Below are 18,832 nucleotides of genomic sequence, written 5' to 3' on the forward strand. Positions count from 1 at the left end.
GGATGGGGGTGAGTTGCACCTTAACCCCCAAAACCTGTCTGTGCCAGCACAGTGTGGCACAGTTACCTGTGGCAACCTGGAGAGCAAGGTCACTCCTCTTCAAAAGGCTGCTAGTGAGGAGGGGTATGAGCCAGAGCAACCCCAAAGCCATCATACCACAAGTTTTGGGGCAGAGAGCCAAGCAGGAGGGGACCCAGCCCCACACAGAGGGAGGGCATCCCTAGGGATGAGAGGGACTGTGGTAATCTCCATGATGGGGACATTGGCATGGGGAAGTGGGTGCCCTCCTGCCCACAGCATCCTGGGCATCACGGTAAACAGCCCCCTGGCAGTGGGAGGAGGCAGAGTGACCCCCAAACGCCTTTCTGAGGCTGACAAGAGCCTGGCTGGGTTGTGCAGGGGGAGGTTGGCTTTGCTGGTGGGCTCTGGGTGAGTTGGATGGGGATGAGGCAGAGAGGTACCCCATCCTGCAAGAGCTGAGGCTTCCTCTGTGCCAGGCCTGGCTGGTCCCAAGAAAAATGAAGAAAAACAAGAGAAAAAGAGGGAACCCCCTCCCCAGGAGAATTAGCATCTAGGATCTGTCAGTCACTGGGAGCTTTTGGTAAAAGAGGCCCCTTGTCAACCTCTGCCTTTGATGTGACTGGGACGGAGGTGCTCAATTAAAAGCCTATCAGTCTGTAAGTAAATCAACGCCTATCAGGCTTGTCACATCAAACAAACGATTATTGCACCAACCCGCCCACCCCATTAATCTGGCTGTTCCTTCTTGACAGCTCAGGGTCAGGGCACTGTAAATCCTGCACTGGATTGCAGCCACCTGGAGCAGGATTAAAGCAGCCCTTCCAGCATGTGCTGCTGCACCCAATTACTCCCCGGCAGCGGGCGGCTGTGGTGAGGGGTACCCGTGGCCCTGGGCTGGGACTGGGGTCCTCAGTGGAGCTCAGCTTTGTGAGGTCAGGGTGATCTGGTGATGGGTGCCAGGTGGCCTGTGGCAAACATTGGTTTGTGTTGGCTCCAGGGATGCTCAGCTGTGGGGTACACAGAGCTCAGCACCCGGCTGGAGGGTGCTCAGCCCCCCAGCACTGGACCAGGATTGCCAGTGCCTGTTGGGAGCCAAGATGGGAGCAGCTCCAAGAATCGCTCTTGGTGGCTCTGGGAGGTTGTTGTCAGTCGGGATGGTCGTGTCACAGCACCAAGGCCACACACCGAGAGTGGACAGCCACGGTGTCCTTAGTGGGCTGGTTCAAACCCCCTGTGCACTGGGCAGGTCACACTGAAGCTGGTGGCCATCATCAGGGATTGACCTTGAGGAGTCTCATGATAACTCACACAATAAAGGGAAACAGCAGGTTGAGCTTTTGGGTGCTCTTTGGGTCTGGATTAGCAGCAGCATCACTGGGGACACTGGTATTTTCCCACGGGGTCACTGGAGGTGAAGACTTGGGCAGCAACTGAAGCTCCTGCCCTCATCTGCCCCGTGTCTCCAGCACCAGGGCTCAGAGCAGGGTTGTGCTGATGGGGAGAGGCGGCTGTGGCCATCGGCTCGCAGAACAAATGCCTCCATTCAGGGCAAGGCAAGAGCCAGACTTTCTTGCAAAGCCTCTGAGCCTGGTCAGGAGCAGCCCTGGGGCACTGGAGCTCGTGATTCCCTCTCACAGACAGACAGAGGCTGTTTTAATAATAGAAAAGCCAAACCTTGCATCACGAGGGCAGAGCTGAGTGACGCCGAGGAGCAGGATGAGCCCCAGGCAGGCTGCAGGTTGGGGTTTGGGAAGGGTGTCTGTGCCCCATCAAGGGCTTTATGATCTCCAAGTGCTGCCTTTGCCCCAGTGGCAGAGCCCCAGTGGGATCTGTTTACCTTTGGGGCTGTGGGTGGCACCAACAAGGGAAGATTAAGGACAGGCCCTTCTTTCTTTGCTGGCTCCTCTCCTTTGGGAGCAACCACAAGGCATTTTCAATGGGTGGGACACTCCTCAGGGCTCCTGCAGCCCCACCATGGTGGCATCGGGGTGCATCTGTGTGTGAGCACCAGAAGTAGCATGTTCTGCAGCAGGAGAGCAGTGGGTTTGACTCGGCCCAACAAAGCCTGTGGACAGAGCGAAGCCACCACATCCCCGGGGCTCTGACGATGCTCCCAGCGCCGCCCCGACGCTCCCAGTGCCGCCCCGATGCTCCCAGCGCAGCCTCGATGCTCCCAGTGCCGCCCCGATGCTCCCAGTGCCGCCCCGATGCTCCCAGCGCTGCCCCGATGCTCCCAGTGCCGCCCCGATGCTCCCAGTGCCGCCCCGACGCCGCTCCCAGCGCCGCCGTCCGCGCGAGGAGGGGACGGGAGGTGACACGGGACACGAGACAGACCCTCCCCGCGCCGGTTTGACACGGCGACACGGAATCTGCGGCCGATAAGCGGTATCAGCTCCCCGCGGCCGCCCGTCACCCCGCACCCCGGCCCGGCGCCCGCGGCGCTCCCACGCACGTCAGGCAACACCCGCTCGTCCCCGCGGATAAGCACCGCCGGGCTGTGTCCCTGCCGGGCTGTGTCCCCGCCGGGCTGTGTCCCCGCCGGGCTGTGTCCCTGCCGGGCTGTGTCCCCGCCGGGCTGTGTCCCTGCCGGGCTGTGTCCCCGCCGGGCTGTGTCCCTGCCGGGCTGTGTCCCCGCCGGGCTGTGTCCCTGCCGGGCTGTGTCCCTGCCATCCCCGGTTGGCTCTGCACGGCCCCAGTTCTGGACTGGGAGATGCTGGGGGAGGGAGATGCCACCGTCACTCACCGCTCCCAGCCCGGGGACAGGTACCAGAGGTGCGGGACTGGGGGGATCGGGCCCTGCCGAGTTTCTCTCCCCCTCCATGATCAATGCCAGGTTTAAGTCAGGTTTATTGGTATCTGTAATTTAACATGACATATTTCTAACACGAATTACTCTGAGATCATCGTGTGCATAAAATATGACAAGAATCTTTTAAGTGCAAGCACAGTCCTCGGTTAATTTAATAACTGAGATGGAAAATGGAATAGCATTAAGTTTAATATTTTACATAATGCTCCCACACTCCCTTCACTTGCTGCTGGCATCGTTTGTTTTCCCTTCTTCCTCATTTACAGCCCAAATTATCCTGGAGCCGGGTCAGGCAGGGAGGTGCTGACCCCTCCGAGGGCTGTCGCACCCCTGGGACAGACCCACAACCCCCTAAAGCATCCGCGCTGGGACCCACCCCCTCGAGCATCCCCCCGGGATGTCCTCGCCGGGCTCTGGCAGCTGCTCCACGCCGGGTTTTGCGCTCGCTGCGGGATTTGGGAGCGCGGTGGATGCCCGAGCACTGCAGAAGGGATCGATGCAGCCCTCAGCCTTGTCCCTTCCTGCTGAGACTCGCGGGGGGTGATTTACGGGGCCCCGGCACCAGCGAGCACAAGGTGTTAACGCCGAGCTGCCGGGGTTATGGCTGCGAAGGAGCCGGCAGGGCCCGGGCAGGATTGGTCCCTCCAGCCCTTGTCTGCTCTGGTTCAAAGGGTTCCCGTGGCTGCGATGAAAGGAGGGTTGTTGGAGGGATTACAGCGGGGAGGGGAGGCTGATGCTGCTGGGAACGAGCCGGGCTCTTTATCGGAGAGTAGCAGAGCCTGACAGCGCTGTAACTCTCTCTTCTTAAGGAGATGAGCTTGCAATAAACCAAGGAGCACATTAGAGGTAACGAGACAAAATGGCAGGGTTTTGAAAGCCCAGCAGAAGCAATAATCCAGCCTGGAACAGAGAGGCCACTCAGTTTACCTCTGCCTTTTGGAAACGCTGCCGCGCCTCTGCAGCGCTGCCAGAACAGTTCTTTACTGTAGCTTGGAAAGTCTTGGACGTGGGTTTCAACACCTTGCTCTCACACCACATAATGCAAAAGTTAATTCTACTTTCAGGCTGATGTCAACGTTCCCCGTTACTGCCACGGCGAAATGTGAGGACTACATTAATTTGCATTTGCTGTGTGCGAGTAACGGGTTCCAGACAATCACGGTCACTCCTCAAAGGTACAGACCAGAATTTCCTGGATAATGTGCTGGATGGAAAAAGTTGATGGGATCCAGGAGTAGGAAATGGCATTGTGTGTTTTCATTACTCCACCTGGAAGCTGCACAGCTCAGAAACGTGGGCTGCAGGGCTGCAGGGCTGGGCTGGCCTGCCTTGCTGTGGGGAGGGGGCATTTGGGGAGCTGCCTGGGCACTGGCACTTGCTGCCTGGGTGAGCATTGAGCAGAGCAGCTGTAAGGAGCTAAAGGCTTCCAAGAGGCTTCACAGACCCATAGCTGGACTCTGGGAAGCTCATCCCAAAGGGGCTGGGAGAAGAGCCACGGGATGAGGCTGGGCTGGCTGGGGCATGGGGCTCAGCACTGGTGCTGCTGGGGGGGACAGGGGACCCTCTCAGATGGGATCCATCCTGTAGCCCATCTTGTATCCCATCCCATCCCTGTATCCTATCCCATCCCACCCTGTATCCTATCCTAGATCTCATCCCATCTTATCCTGTATGCCATCCTGGATCCCATCCTGGATCCAATTCCATCCCTGTATCTTATCCTGGATCCCATCCTGCATCCCATCCCTGTATCTTATCCCATTCCATCCTGTATCCCATCTTATGCCTCTAGTCTGGTCTAGTCCATCTCTGTATCCCATCCCCCCCCGTGTCCCACCCCATCTCCCCCATACCCCATCCCCGTGCCTGCGCTGGCCACCCGCCTGGCATCAAGCTGCATGCAGGGATCCCACAGTGGCGTGTGGGAGCCAGGAATTCATTTCCATTTATGATCTGTTATGATGATACCCCTGAAGGATAAAAGTCTATACATAATAATCTCTCTCTTCAGCTTTGTTAACAACTTCAATTAACAGAGAGCTGTGTAATGCTTCATCAGCCGTTTGGATTACAGATGAAATTAAGCCATCATATTTATGAACTAGGCAGCGAGTTCGAGGAGGACTCCACATATTTTACATTTAATAACTTGCCCTCTCGTTTTATTTATAACGTTAATAATGATTTGGTGGCTGCTTTGGGGGGAAAACAGAAGTGACAAAGCGAGGAAGGGAAGCAGGGAGGGTGCAGGGGCTGGGCTTGCTGGCAGCAGGGCCCTGCCAGTGCTCAGCCACTCTCCCTGCTGCTGCTCCCATCTCCTTCAGGTTTGGTTCAGTAGCCTTGTGAACATGGAGACTTCTGCCTTGCAATTGTTTTCCACTCTGCACCCCCAAAACCCAGGCTGAGGGTTAATGGTGAAGTGGAGCCGTTGTACCCAGCAACTCATCAGTCCCGGCGCCTGGGGTGGCATCAGGCTTTTGGTGTCAGTGCTGGCACATAGAGGAGGGTGGATGGATGGATGGGAGGATGGGTGGATGGATGGATGGATGGATGGATGGATGGATGGAAGGGTGGATGAATGGATGGATGGATGGATGATGGACAGATGGCTGCATGCCCGGGGCTCCAGCTGAAGGGCTGTGGGGAAAACCAGGAATATTGTTCCCCAAGGCAGGGCTGTGCTGAGGGACATTGCCCCAGGGAGGACTTGTGCTGCACACTCACTGCTCCCCAGCCCTCTCAGCCCCCCACACCAGGCTGGGTTTGCTTTGGGGTGCTGCTCCCTGCCAGGCCCTCCCTGCCCAGTGCTGTTGTTGCCACCCCCTGATGAACCTGCAGCCTAAGACATTGTGGTGCTCTGGGTCTCTGTCTGGAGCACTGGCACCCTGAGAGGCTGAGCAAGGTTAATTAATTTGAGCCAAGACTGAAGCCTAAAAGATGGGGAGCAGCACATTGAAAGATGACGGCTGGCAAAAATCATTAGAAGCATCTTTCAACAATCTATATACTGTTATCGATCCGGTTATAGATCATCTTCCCTTCCCCTTTTTTTGCAGGATCTTCTGGATCGATACAGCAAGTGCATTGAGACTGTAGCAACACATTTAAAACCTTATAAAAGGTTATTTAGTTGCTAACAGTGCAGCAGTTTCTGCAAAGCCTGCCAAAAGGTTACAGCTTTTTGGGCATCATAAATTACCGGCGACAGGGAAAAAAAGTAAGTGCGGTTTTCTTTATTGTCTCAGTGATGGATGGGCTCCTGAACAAGACACAAAATACATCATATCACCTTTAATGGGACCACATTTCTGTAGCCATAACTCACAATTTTAAAATAGAAAATGGTGAAATATGGCGCTGTATATTCCACTCCTGACATATTTATGAGTCCTTCCCTTCTTATAAATACAGTGATTGCTGTTTCAAAGCAGCGTGTCAGGTATGAGCAGAGCACAAACAGCTGGTGCCATTGAAAAATTATAGCCAGAGTTGGACGTTTTCAAAAACTCTCTCTAGCAGCAGTAAATTTACAATGTTTGCACTAACTGTTATTAAAACCAAATCCATATCTTGGCAACAGGAACCCAGCGCTCCGGAGCAGCCGAGTGACGGCCCCGCTGACAGCCCGGGGGCTGCTCCTGGGGAAGCACTGAAGGGGCAGCTCGAGGGGCCCAGGGGGTGCCCATGGGAGCCACGTGCTGCTTAGGGGGGGCAAAGCTGCAGGGGTGCAGTGTGGAGGAGCCCAGGCTCCTGCTGGCCCCATCTCACGGATGTGGGGCAGGGGGGATGGAATGTGGCCGTGCCCATGCATTGCTGCCCTGAGTCCAGGGGCTCAGAGCATCCCCCTCCAGCTCTGCCCTCTCCCACACTCATGCTCTGGCCAGTAACAGCACTTTAACGTTCCAGGAATACAGACTTGGGGTCTGGTGCCACTGCTGCATCACTGTTTCCATTCACTGGGCAAGAGGGTTTTACCAGCAAACACCTCACAGAAGAACTAATCCTGCCAAGAGCCCTCCTGAGCATCACTGGCCCAGGGGAGCAGGGGGAACTCTCTGGCCTCATTTAGGCACACAAAAGGCCTCTAATTAGCTTTTTGTTTAGTCCGATTATGAATGTGAGTTTTGACCTTTCAAAGTGATGAGCTTTTGAAGCCAACTAATTTGCATCACATCAGTTTCCAAACTACACACACAACCCAGGCCCAGACTTCTGTTGTTGTTGTTGTTGTTGTTCACTCCTTTTACTTTCTTTCTCTTTGTTTTTAGCTGCAAGCTGCAGTATTTCTGTCCCTGGATGAAGCCCTGCTCCTGCCCAGCTGCAGCCAAGCACAGCTCCAGCCCTTCAGGGGTTTGGGCAGGGGGACACCCAGTTTTAGGGCTTTTCCCCATCTCTCTCCCAAACCTCTGCCTCTGCTGTTGCTGGAGAATCACATCGCCCTGGAAGATGTCTGCCTGTGGTCCTGCCCCCACCATCGATTCAGGGCCCACTCCAGCCTCTTGGGACCTCCCCAGTTGCCCAGCAAAGCCCAGGGACCTTCTGACTGGGGTCCCTCTGACTGGAAGCCTGGAAGCCCACCTCTTGCTGCCCCGTCCCTGGGCCAAGGTCAGCGGCGGAGGGCAGCGAACAATGGGCTGCAAGACATCCTTTGTGGTAGCTAAATTCAAAACTCTTTATCACTGATTTACATTCCTTTATCTAGGCAAAGCCCTCCAGAGGTGCATTTTATTACCCTGGGTTATTAACCAAGGAACTTTCGGATAATGAGGCTCTGTGCTGCTGTGGCCGGGACCCGCCGGTTTATCAGCCCCTCGCTGCTGGGGCTGCCTCTATCTGCCCTGATCAGCCCGTGCTGCTGCGGGCCCTGGCTCCCCAGCACATCAATTATACAAGATAAATTGCTGCTTTAGCTGAGTCTTCTTGGGGAGAGTCTCCTGGCACAATAGCTCAGGGTCTTCATGGGAAGGCGGGGGGTGGGAATCGAAGTTGTTGGAGATAACAGCCCTCCTCACCTTTCCTCCTCTGGGGAGAAGGGGGACGAGGAAACTCTGACTGTGCTTGGTTTTGTGAGGAACCTCTGTGTGCTTGGAGGCAAAGCCATGTCCCTGCTCTGCCCACTCCAGAAGCAGCTGCCCCACACAGACCTGTGTGCTGCAACTCCCCCTCCCTGACCCTCCTGCACCCCTCCTGCAGCACCCCAGGCAGTGGCTTTGGGCCTGAACCCCCCCTGATCCCCCATCCACATCCCTGTGAGAGGTGGACATGCCACTCCCATCCCCAGCACACGACTCCCTCCCCAAACCAGCAGCTGTAATATTTCCTTTCCTGCACACGTGAGGACCTCTGTGCTGACTGCTCTGCTTTATAACATTGCTGTTTCCTGGCCTGGCTTTATTACATCTGTTCTTTGGGGTATGGTGTTATAAATTGGGTATGTGATGACGTGTAATCACTAACTGCAAAGCCAATACATTTTCGCTGCAACAGCAGCAAGACAAATAAAGGGGAGCAGGAGAGGCTGGAGAGGCTCTGACAAAGGGGGATGTGCACAGCAGCACGGCCAGAGGGAACCCAGAGACCTGACTGGGGGCTAAAGCAATGGCATCCCAATGCAGTTGGCCACGGCTTCCATGGGAATGTCCTGGCTTCGGGAGGGATCTGGGGCACAGGAAGGTGTCCAGGAGGGTTCAGAGGTGCCATGTGTGCACCCAGCAGGAGTTTCCCTGGCTCTGGAGCCCATGTGGCCTCTTCACCCCAGACCTGAGGCTGAGGCTGGAGTCAGCGTGGGGTGGGAGGCAAACTCTGCCCCAGCTCTGTGCAGGGTGAGCTGGAGCTGGCCCCGGGACTGTTGTCCTTAGTAGCAATAATCACTTGTGCAACTGTGCAAATGTGGCCAGTGAAGATGGGATGGGTGATAAATGGGAGGGAGTCAACCAGCTGCAACTTAAGATGTGCCTGTATGCTGCTGCACCGGTTTATCATGATAAATGTCATCGGAAAATCAATTCTCTGTGTACTTTGGGGAATTACAACTATCATTTTGGTGTGATTTATTTGCTGTATAACATGGACAAGGGCTCTTTGTTCTTCATTTTGAAAGTTCATTTAAAATTGCTTTGAGTTCTTGGCTGTGCACCGTGACATGGCCGATGGGCACCTGCTCTCCTGTGAAACACGGGCTGAGGCAGCCAGCTCTGCCCCCTCCTCGTCCTGCTCCTGAGCCCAGAGGGTCACGGGAAGCCCCACAACAGCTCCTTGCAGAGAGTGATGTCGGAGGGGAAACAGCAAAGGGGCAGCTGGTGGTGACCCCACAGCAAATGGGTTGGGACTCTCCTCTGCCTGCACGGCATGCTGGGGCCAACCTTCCCTTCCTCTCTTCCATGCCACCCACCAAACCTGTTTGTCCTGCCGTGCTGCTTGACAGAGAGGCCCAGAAGCTTGAGCATGGGACGTCCCACCTCCATCTCCCGTCGGTTTTCGTGCTGGTGCTCACAGTGGTGCCGGCAGGAATTGGCACAAAGCCCTCCCTGGCTGCCCTTCCCACCACTAACCTGTCCCTCCTCGCTGAGGGATGGGGGCTGACCTGCCTGAGCTGCCTCTCAGATGGGCACCAGGGTGTCTGGGGGCTGTGTGTATCACGGGCAGGTTTCTCCTGCTGCCAGTGGAGCACTGAGGGGAGGGGAGGGGAGGGAGGAGCGATGTGGTGCTGCGCTGTGCCACAGACCTTCTGGAACATGCCAGCACCAGGGCTGCCACAGAGGAGTGGGGTGCAGGGCTGCCCTGGGCACCCCTGGGCTCCTCCAGCCCCTGTCCCCTGCCTCCAGCCAGGCTCTGGCCACGGATCTCATCTGGTTTCCATTACCAACAGCCTAATTTGGAATAACAGCTGAGTGAGTGCGAAGGGGAAAAATCCTGCACTCCCTCTTTTCCTGAGCTAATCCCCTGACAAATTCTGCATGGCCTGGCTGTGGTCTTGTTCCAGAGATGCCCCTGATTGAAATGGAAATACTCCCAGCTCCTCTCCCTTAAAGGAGAAGCTTCCCTGTGTTTATAAAGCCTTCCAGAGGGGGTTTTATGATTGGCTTTTAATGGCTGGCCTTCCCTAGGAATGTGGCAGCTGGCTCAATAGCTGCAGGAAACATCTCTGCCCATAAAGGCCCTTCAGTCAGAGCCTTGTCTGACATTGTCATGAAACCAAAATATTCCTGATGCTTATCAGGAGCCCACATCAAAGGCACTTGGGCCATAAATCTCCTGGGGACTGTGCCATAGAGCCCAAACAAAAGCAGCTCCCTGGGCTAATGGGTGTCCAGAGGGGTCCCGTGGCCCCAGTCCCCCATGGGAAGGGCAGGGGGGGTTTGGGCTGGGGTCATCCCCCAGCACAGGACTGTGCAGGGTAACCAGCTCTTCTGCTGTGCTTGGTGTGGGGAGAGCCCCCAGCTCCCTCCTGGCACAGTTTTGCAGGAAACCTTGGAAAAGCTCTCTGCATGCTCTGCATCCTCCTGCCCCTGCTCTCACACAAATGAACATGGTTGGTCCAGCCCAGGGCAAAACTTCTTGGGTCCTTTTTTGGGAGTATACAGAGAGACAGATCCCTCCTGTCCAGGCTGCCTCTGGGCTCCTGGCATTCAGCAATGGCAGGAGATGTCCCAGCTCATCCCAGCCCCAGGGCTTGCAAAAATGGTCATTATTTCATCCCCAACCAGGGCAAAAGCAGAGTTAAAAAAGCAGGAGTGCATGTGTGTGTGTGGAGGAAGCACTGCAGAAAGTCTGAGCTGAAGGGGCACTGCCCAGGCAGCCTGAAGGCGAGCTGGGAGCTGGGGCTGGTGGTGACTCTGTTGTCCCCAGGCCTGGGCAGGCTGACAGTACATTATGCAGCTTGTCTATCTGCTGTTGCAAGCTGGAGCCAGGAGCGTTGCTGCACATCATTTAGATTGGGGTAATTCAGCATTTTCCAGCCCCAGGAGGCCATTTCCCACCAGTTGTGCTGCAGGGTCACCTCCAGGAGCTTCCCGCAGGGTATCACTCGCTCTGGGAAGACCTTGAGCATCGGACACTGTCTCTCAGGTAAGTTGTTCCCAAAGTTAATGATCTCCCTGGTTGCTCACTTGGGAGCTTGATCACGCTCAGCTGAGCTGATGCACTCACCAGCAATCACAGAAGTGCCCAAAGGGGATGTTTCTCTCTCGCCCTCCTCAGCCTCCTCATGCCCTGACACAGCAGGATTTACGTCCTTCCACCTGGATTTACACCCTTTGATGTGGATTCTCATCCAGTGCTGCAGCTTTCCCCAGGCAGGATGTCCTGTGCTGTCCCTGGGCTGCTCTGGCCACCGAAGCCTCTCCCACCAGGGAGGAGAGTTCTTTGTACGTGGCAGCTTCTCCCTCCCCGTGAAGCAGGGCAAGGAAAGTTGAAGTCTTGATGAGCAGGGTTTATAATGCAGAAGCTCTCAGAGCGCCAGACACTAATGTGACATCTCTTTCCAGCACTTGCCATTCCTCCCCTTCCATGGCTTTGATGTTAACTTCTTACAAGCTCCGAGACGGCTGTAGGATTTGATCTGTGAATCATGCATGTTAATAGGGAGGAGCAGGAGAAACACAAGAGGTTCCTCTCTCCCCAGAAATACAAGGGGGAAAGCGCAGGCTGAGTGCCCTGGGCACCAGAGCCACTCTCCCACTCTCTTGGGATGCCTTGCCCAGGGCTTTTGGGGTGATGAGAACCCTTGGCCATACACAGCACTCGTCTGAGTGGGTTATTCCCTGGTCAGGAGTTTTCCACAGGAGTTTCAATGAGTCTGGCCACAATTTTAGCACATAGCTCCCGTCCCCCCTTCCTCCAAACTAGGTTAGTTTCCCCTCAGTTATCAAGGGAATGGTGGTGATGCTCAGGCAGGTTTGATATTTAGTCACTGCACCTGTGTTGGATGGGTCTTAATTATTTATAGCTTTCCTCTCCTGTTTTCTCAAGTCAGTTGGGAAGAGGTGACAGGTGAAGAGTTCTCGCAGCAGACGCGTCTGAGGCGGGTGAGGTGCCTGCTGCTCAGACGAGAAGAAAAGAAAAAGTGTCTTCAGCAGGAGAAAAATGACAAAGCTACACAGGAGCTGCCTCATTTAGTAGTCAAGAAGAAGTGGGGGGTGGGAAAAAGCCTTCTTAGGTCTCCAGGAAGGAAATACACTCCTCTTGAATGGCTGGATGCTCTGGGGAGCAGATGCCTCCCTCTGCGTGCGGAGCCCTTCATTCAGGGGACGTGTTGGGGTATCACGGGCAGAGCCAGAGCTCCCCAAACCACAGACGTGTGTCGCCTGCCTTGTGTGGTCTCTGCTGGCGTGTTGGGGTTTGGCTGGGGGCTGCTGCCCCCCTGCAAAGCCCCAGGAGATGTGTCCCCTGCTGAGGGCACTGGGGTGTGAGCACAGCCCTGCTCCCTCCATCCCGCCCGTGGCCGCCGGCTCTGCAGCACAGCTTCTGCGTGATGGTCCCATCCTGTCTCCCGCTGGCTACACCAGCCTGCTGCTGCCTCACACCTAAAGGGAGATGTTCCTTCAGCTCAAGTGCCTGGTACCTCCTGCTCTCTGGTGACAGAGAAGTTAATCTCTGATGACAGGCAGACTGCTCGTCTTCACGCCAGCGTCTGTAACTGTCGCCCGACTTGTTCCTTGAATCGCAGAATCATCACATCATTTGGGCTGGAAAAGCCCTTTGAGCTGCTGAGTCCCAGCCCTCCCCTCACCCTGCCCAGCCCAGCACTCACCCACAGCCCTCAGCACCTCAGCCCCACGGCCTTGGGATCCCTCCAGAGCTGGGCAGCCTGTCAGGGAGCTGCAGAGAGGGCTCCTGTCTCCCCTCAGCCTCCTCCAGGCTCGACACCCCCATTCCCTCAGCCCCTCCCCAGCACCCTTGTGCTCCAGCCCCTTCCCCAGCGTGGGACCCAGCGAGGCTGCACAGGGGCCGAATCCTGACACTGCTGCAGATGTCAAGTTGATTATTTTAACCACGTTAGATCCCTGTTAATTAATGTGAATTAACCACCTAAATATTCCCGGGTAAACAAGCTGTTAGGGATAGGGAGGAGAGGAAAACCACCTTTAAAGCCTTAGGAATGGATCCCTGCCAGAGCTGGGGCTCTGTGGTGGGCTGTCCAGGGCAGCCCCTTCCTCAGTGAATGAACTCCCAGCACCTCAAGCCTGCTGCCCGTCCCAGCTATGACACACACACAAAGGTACCTTTTTATAGGTAGGAAATTATAGGTGCCATGACTTCAAAGGCTTTTGCAACAAGAGCTTTCCCTTTGATAAATGACAGCATCATTAATGGTGATTTATTACCCGGGTGATTTCAACAAACAGAAATAACCAGTTTCTTTTCATTTGGTTTGGTGGGTTTTTTTGCTCTGGGCTACCCAGACATAGAAGGTGGCTGGTAACAGCTGTTTTACTGCTGGTAAGACATCTCATTTATTAACTTGTCATCATGTGTCATAAAGTTTGGCAAAATGCTAGATGATTGTGTACTTAAGCTAGGTAATTACCCCATTATTAAAGCTGCCTGCTTTATTTATTTGCTCTTCTGGTGGTTTGTTCCTACCTTTGCTCCACATTCTGCCTTAGTCACAGGGCATGGAGATGCGCTGCCTTGTAATTATCTCTGTGCTGACTTCCACTCTGCTCCCCGAGACGTGAAAGGTGTCTCTGAGAGCTGCCACTGGTGACAGAGACCAAGGCTGGAGAGGGGCTGGGATGGTGCTCAGAGAGGTGTCATGCCCTGGGGTTGCATCCAACACCGTCCTGGCACTCAGTGCCCCGAATGCAACGTCAGCGAAACCTCCCTGTGACAGCAGCCAGAGCAGGGGAAAAACCACGCATACTAAAGGTATCCCAAGAGCAGGATCTCTTGTCCCAGGGGAGGAAGCATCTGGGACAGCCCAGGGTTACTGACCTGGCTGGTGGTGAGGGCCTGCACCAAGCATTTCTGTTGTAACTGCACACTCCATGCCAAGCTTCTAATTAACCTCCCGAGCTGCTAGCGAGGAGACAAAAGCAGATCCACGCCTTGATGAAGGAGTTGCCTAGACAGAGGAGAAAACCACTGTTAGCAGAGAGATGCTAATTGCCTTGGGAACTCCCAGAACCCAGGAATGTCTGGGACTCTGCCCAGACACGCCGATGCCCTCTCCGGGGAGGGTGAGGCTCTGTGGGCACGGGCTGGGGGCAGATGGCGGCACCGCGTTCCCAGGCAAAGCCATGACAGCTCCAACCTCCTCTGCCACCCCAACCAGCAGTTTGGTGCTCTGCTAACTCCCAGGCTCCTGGATAAATCCAGTTAGAAACCTTTTGTAAGAGGTCAAACACCTGAAACCGCCCAATAACCGACTATTATCTGGGCAAAGAGGAGCCGGACCGCAGGAGCTGCTCAGAGCAGCCTCGGCCCGTGGGACTGCAAGGGAGGAGGCAGAAACCCATCGTGGCAAACACCAGCCCCACAGCGATCATTCCTTCCCAACCTCTTCTCCCAGACAGCCTCAGTTCTGCAGCACAGCCCTCGCTGCCCTTCCCTGGCAGAGGTATGGGGCTGCCCCGTGCCCGCTGCTCTCCCACAGCCTCCCCTGCTTGGGAAAGGAGAGATTTCTCCTGCTTGGGAGAGATGATTTCACAGGGCTACAAGGGAGTTTCGTTGTCTCACTCCTGCATGGGCAACCAGCATCTCAACTGGCAGGTCCCTGCGGCCAGCAGAGACTCCTCTGAAAGCAAATGTTAAGTCTTTCTGTTTTCCTTCAAGGTCAGGCAATGTTAACACACAGAGAGATAACTACCAGAGAGAAAACACGGCTGAAGCTGTTCCCTGCCGCCCCACACATTTCCTGCTGGTGCTGGCATGAATGTTGATCAGGGAACTTCGCCCATAAACCCGTGTCTCTCGCACCCAGAGGTTTTCTGTACCAATTAACAAGTGGCTATTGCACAGTAACGACAAACAGGCTGAAATTCCGTTTAAAAACTGCCCAAGCTACAACGAGGGGGTTTTGTCAGAGGAGCACGTTGTGTTTAGGGCCACCCTCAACTCAATGCACTTTGCCCACAGGGTCAGGACACACGTGGGAAGGAAGGGAGAAGCTGGTGAGAGAATAAACCCCACCCTGTGCCACGGGCCTGACGCCCACAGGTCTGTGCAGGGCGTTAAACACCCGTCCCAAGGGATCAGGAGGCAGGCTGGTAACCGGAGGCTTTGTGCAGGGACAATCGTGGGCACGGGGAGCAGCGGCTGAGCCAACGCGCCCTGCCGGGGCCAAGGGCTCCAGCCCAGCCAGGGGACAGGGCTGTGGGATGGCTCTGGATGAGGCTGAGGTCAAAGGGTTCAGCCTGGTGGGGGTGGTTTTGACTCGCAGAGCTGCGGGAAGGGTGGTGGGGAGCGCCGAAAGCGCAGCGCTGCAGAACCCCCCCACGGCCCAGCCGTGAATCTCCCGCTTCCATCCATTAAAACAGCGTTTTTATTACAAAGAGATGCTAAAAGCGAAAATGGATGAAATACATTTCGCATCCCCCATCGATTTCCCGGGATATTTACAACTGCAGAGATATTGATCTCCCCGAGGTGCCGGCCGCGCTCGCTCCTCGCTCCTCACCCACCGTGCTTGCAGCGAGGGAGGGCTTCCAGCAGATAAACCGCCAGAACCCACCCAAGCAACGGGTGCAGGGAGGCTGTGGGGCAGCAGCTGTGCCAGCCCTGACACCCCCAGCACCAGCCCCCTCCCTCCAGTGCGTGGGGATGGGCGGTTTGCTTGGAATTATCGTGATGAAGCTGCCCCGTGGGGTTTGATGCAGCTGGAGGTGAGTGATGTTGCCAGACCTGGCACACAGAAAAGCTCTCAGGTACCTCACACCCCCCTTTTTAACTGCCTCGTGTCCCCTGTGTGAGGCCCCAGCCCACCTCTCTCCTCCTGTGTGCAGCTCTGACCGTGGCAGCCGGAGCTCTCAGAGGGTAGAGGGAAGCCCTTGGCCACAGGGTCTGGTGAGGCTGGAGGAGGCTTCTCCCACCTCCCTTTGCCCAACACATGGGACTCAGCCCAAACCCCAGCACCTTCATTCCTCATTCCAGCAAAACTCCTACTGAGGCCGTGTGGGAGCTGCTCAGGGTCTGACCCTGGGCTGTGGCACAGCACAGGGCTGCAGGAGGGGTTGTGAGGGATGGGAGAGCTCCCCGTGCTCTTTTGGGAGCTGGAAACTTCCCAGATCCCCTCCTGCATCTGCCTGCCCGGCCCCATGGGGCTGTGAGCGGCGCAGACGCTGCGTCAGGTGCTGCCAGGGCCAAACAGCCGCGAGCTGAGCGCCTTGGCACTGCCAGACAGGCACCCCCAGGGCTCTGCCGGCACCTCTCCTTCCCTCCAAGCCAGCAGAGCTTTGGCTGGGCCCAGCACTCAGCCCCTTTGCTGGGCAGAGCAGCCTGCAGGGCTGAGCTGGGGCGAGCAGGGGCTGGGTGCGAGGCTGCTGCAGCTCTGTGGCGCTGTGTCGGCCCCGGTTCCATCAGTCACGTCGCGTTAAGCGGCTGACGGGCACTAACGAGAGGTGACAGACGTGACAGGGAGCCGGGCAGGCTCCGGGAGTGACGCTGCACTCCCCAGGGACAAGTGCCCCCCTTCCCAGCACAGCTCAGCGGCAGCTCTGTCCTCTCACCTGCCGAGTGCAGGAGGCTCTGCCGGGACACTGCTCAGCCTGGGGCTCTGTGGCCGTGGCCAGCTGGCCACAGCAGACCCGAGCCCACAGGGAGCTGCCTGCTCTTCTCATTAGAGCTTTGACCCAGGGCTGAGGCCAGGAAACCCACCAGAGCTTCCCATGGTGTTGAAGGGCTGGGGGGTCCTGCCTGAGAAACCTCAACGAAATGGGTGGGGAATGCTGAGCATCCCTCCCCAAACCCCAACCTTCCTCCATCCTGCTGAGCCCTGTGAAAGCCAAAATAAAAGCCCAGCAGTGGGACAGCACAAAGCACCCAAACTGGGCTCAAATGCCTCCCCTGCTGTCTGTAAAGCCAGGGGCTTTGCTTCTCCCTGGGCTGCTCTGGGCCCACAAGCATCACGGGGATGCTGGCAGAGGAGTGGGGCACAATCAGCTCGGGCATCACCTGGGGAAGCTCATCTGCTTCCCCCAAAACAGGTTGAGGAAGGTCCCTGGGCTCTGGTGAGGGAAGTGCTGTACTGCTGCCAGCTCTGCCCCAGCCCACCCACCACAGCCCAGGCTGTGATCCCTGTCCGTGATCCCCGTCCGTCTCCCCGACCTTCAGGCTCTGTGGTTATCGATGTTTTGTTCTGGCTGAGTCAATATGAACTTCGCAGGCCAACAGACAATGAATAGAAAATAATAAGCAACGCAGAGTTAACATTGATTTATGATTATTTGGGTCTTTTGCATGAGTTTCTCACAGGCAAAGCAGCTCTCGAGTGTTGGTTAGCACCCGGAGAGGCAAACAGCAGAGACAGACTTGCTGCAAGGTCTGAAATGCCTTGGACAGGGTGTGAGGAGAGAGTTCCAGCGGTACCTGGCAGGGCCCTTGCCTGCTTGGAGAGCACTGGGATCATCTTGCAGCTATAAAACATGCTACAAATGTGACATCAAATGAACCTCCCCATGAACACGGTGTTCAGAAAGAGCTTGAAAAGCAGCATCGAGTTCAGTTCACAGGTGGGAGGGGGATTTTATACACATTGGGAGTCAGAACCAGCTTCAAACAGCGTGAAAGGGAATTGCAAAGGAACTTGTGAGAGGGAACAAGAGGCACTGGATTTCTGACCCCCCCAGGAGCAGCAGCAGAGCTGACAGACCAGAGACTGGCCCATGTACCCCCAACCCCAGCCAGCCCCCAGCCCCTGCTGCTGCCCCCAGCCCCTGCTGCTGCCCCCAGCCCCTGCTCCTGCCCCTGCTGCTGCCCCCAGCCCCTGCTGCTGCCCCTGCTGCTGCCCCAGCCCCTGCTGCTGCCCCTGCTCCTGCCTGGCACCAGGCAGATCTGAGGAGCTGCAGGAAGTACATTTGTTCCTGGGAACGCTTTGATATTCCGCATGTGAAACGTCTGCTGCTGGAGGAGCTCAGGCATCTGGCAGGAAATTACCATGAATCCTGTTTCTCTTAACAGTCACACACAACCTCCTTGCTCCTTTCCTTCCCCCTCTTCTCCCTGCTCCTCCCCTCTGGTCTCCTTCCCCTCTCCCCACACCATGGCCTGACCCAGACCCCAGAGCTGTCCCCACAAAGCTCTCCATCCCTCTCTCTGCAGCATCCCACGAGCTGCGAGGCACCAGCAACCTCAGAGGCTTGTGAGGAATCCTGAGAGTCACAGAATCAGTTGAAAAGCTCTTTAAGCTGCTGCAGTCCCAGCCCTTCCCTCACCCTGCCAAGCCCAGCACTAACCCACGGCCACAAACCACGTCCTTCCCCTGCTTGCTGTGGGGGGTCAGGGGGTCAGCCAGCTCCCACCTCCCCGAGCCTGGCTCTCGCTGGGAGGGAGGTGGGATCCATCACCCTGGGGGAGCAGGAGGAAGGCTGCTTCCCTTCCCTGCCCTCTCCCTGCCCGGGGAGCTTGGCCACGGATCAGAGGAGTCTCCTGCCGTGGCACAACGCTGCAGCCTGAGCTCCACACTGGGTTTTCATGTTGCCTCCTGCTCGGGAGTTATCGGGTCCATCGGGCTGCTGCCAGCCAGCTCCGCTCCCCAGCACAACCCAGTGCAGCCCTTGCCAAAAGAATTATAACTGTATGAAATGATTTTATTACAGTAAACTGCAGATCATGCAGTGTAAACACAGGTGCTGCAACACACCTCGCTTTCAACTGTGTCCAGGCCAGCAACACACCGCACCAGGGGAGCAGGATGTGGCCCCCAGCCCTCTGCTCCCCAGGGCCCGGAGGGGTTGGCAGATCCCAAGCATGTCAGGGGGCTCAGGAACCTGCTTTGGATATCCTGGAGGCTGCATGGAGCTGGGGGAGAGGGTTCTCGAGGCCCTGCAGATGCATCTGAGGATG

Source organism: Colius striatus, chromosome 27 (genome assembly GCF_028858725.1).
Source record: "Colius striatus isolate bColStr4 chromosome 27, bColStr4.1.hap1, whole genome shotgun sequence".
Lineage (NCBI taxonomy): Eukaryota > Metazoa > Chordata > Aves > Coliiformes > Coliidae > Colius > Colius striatus.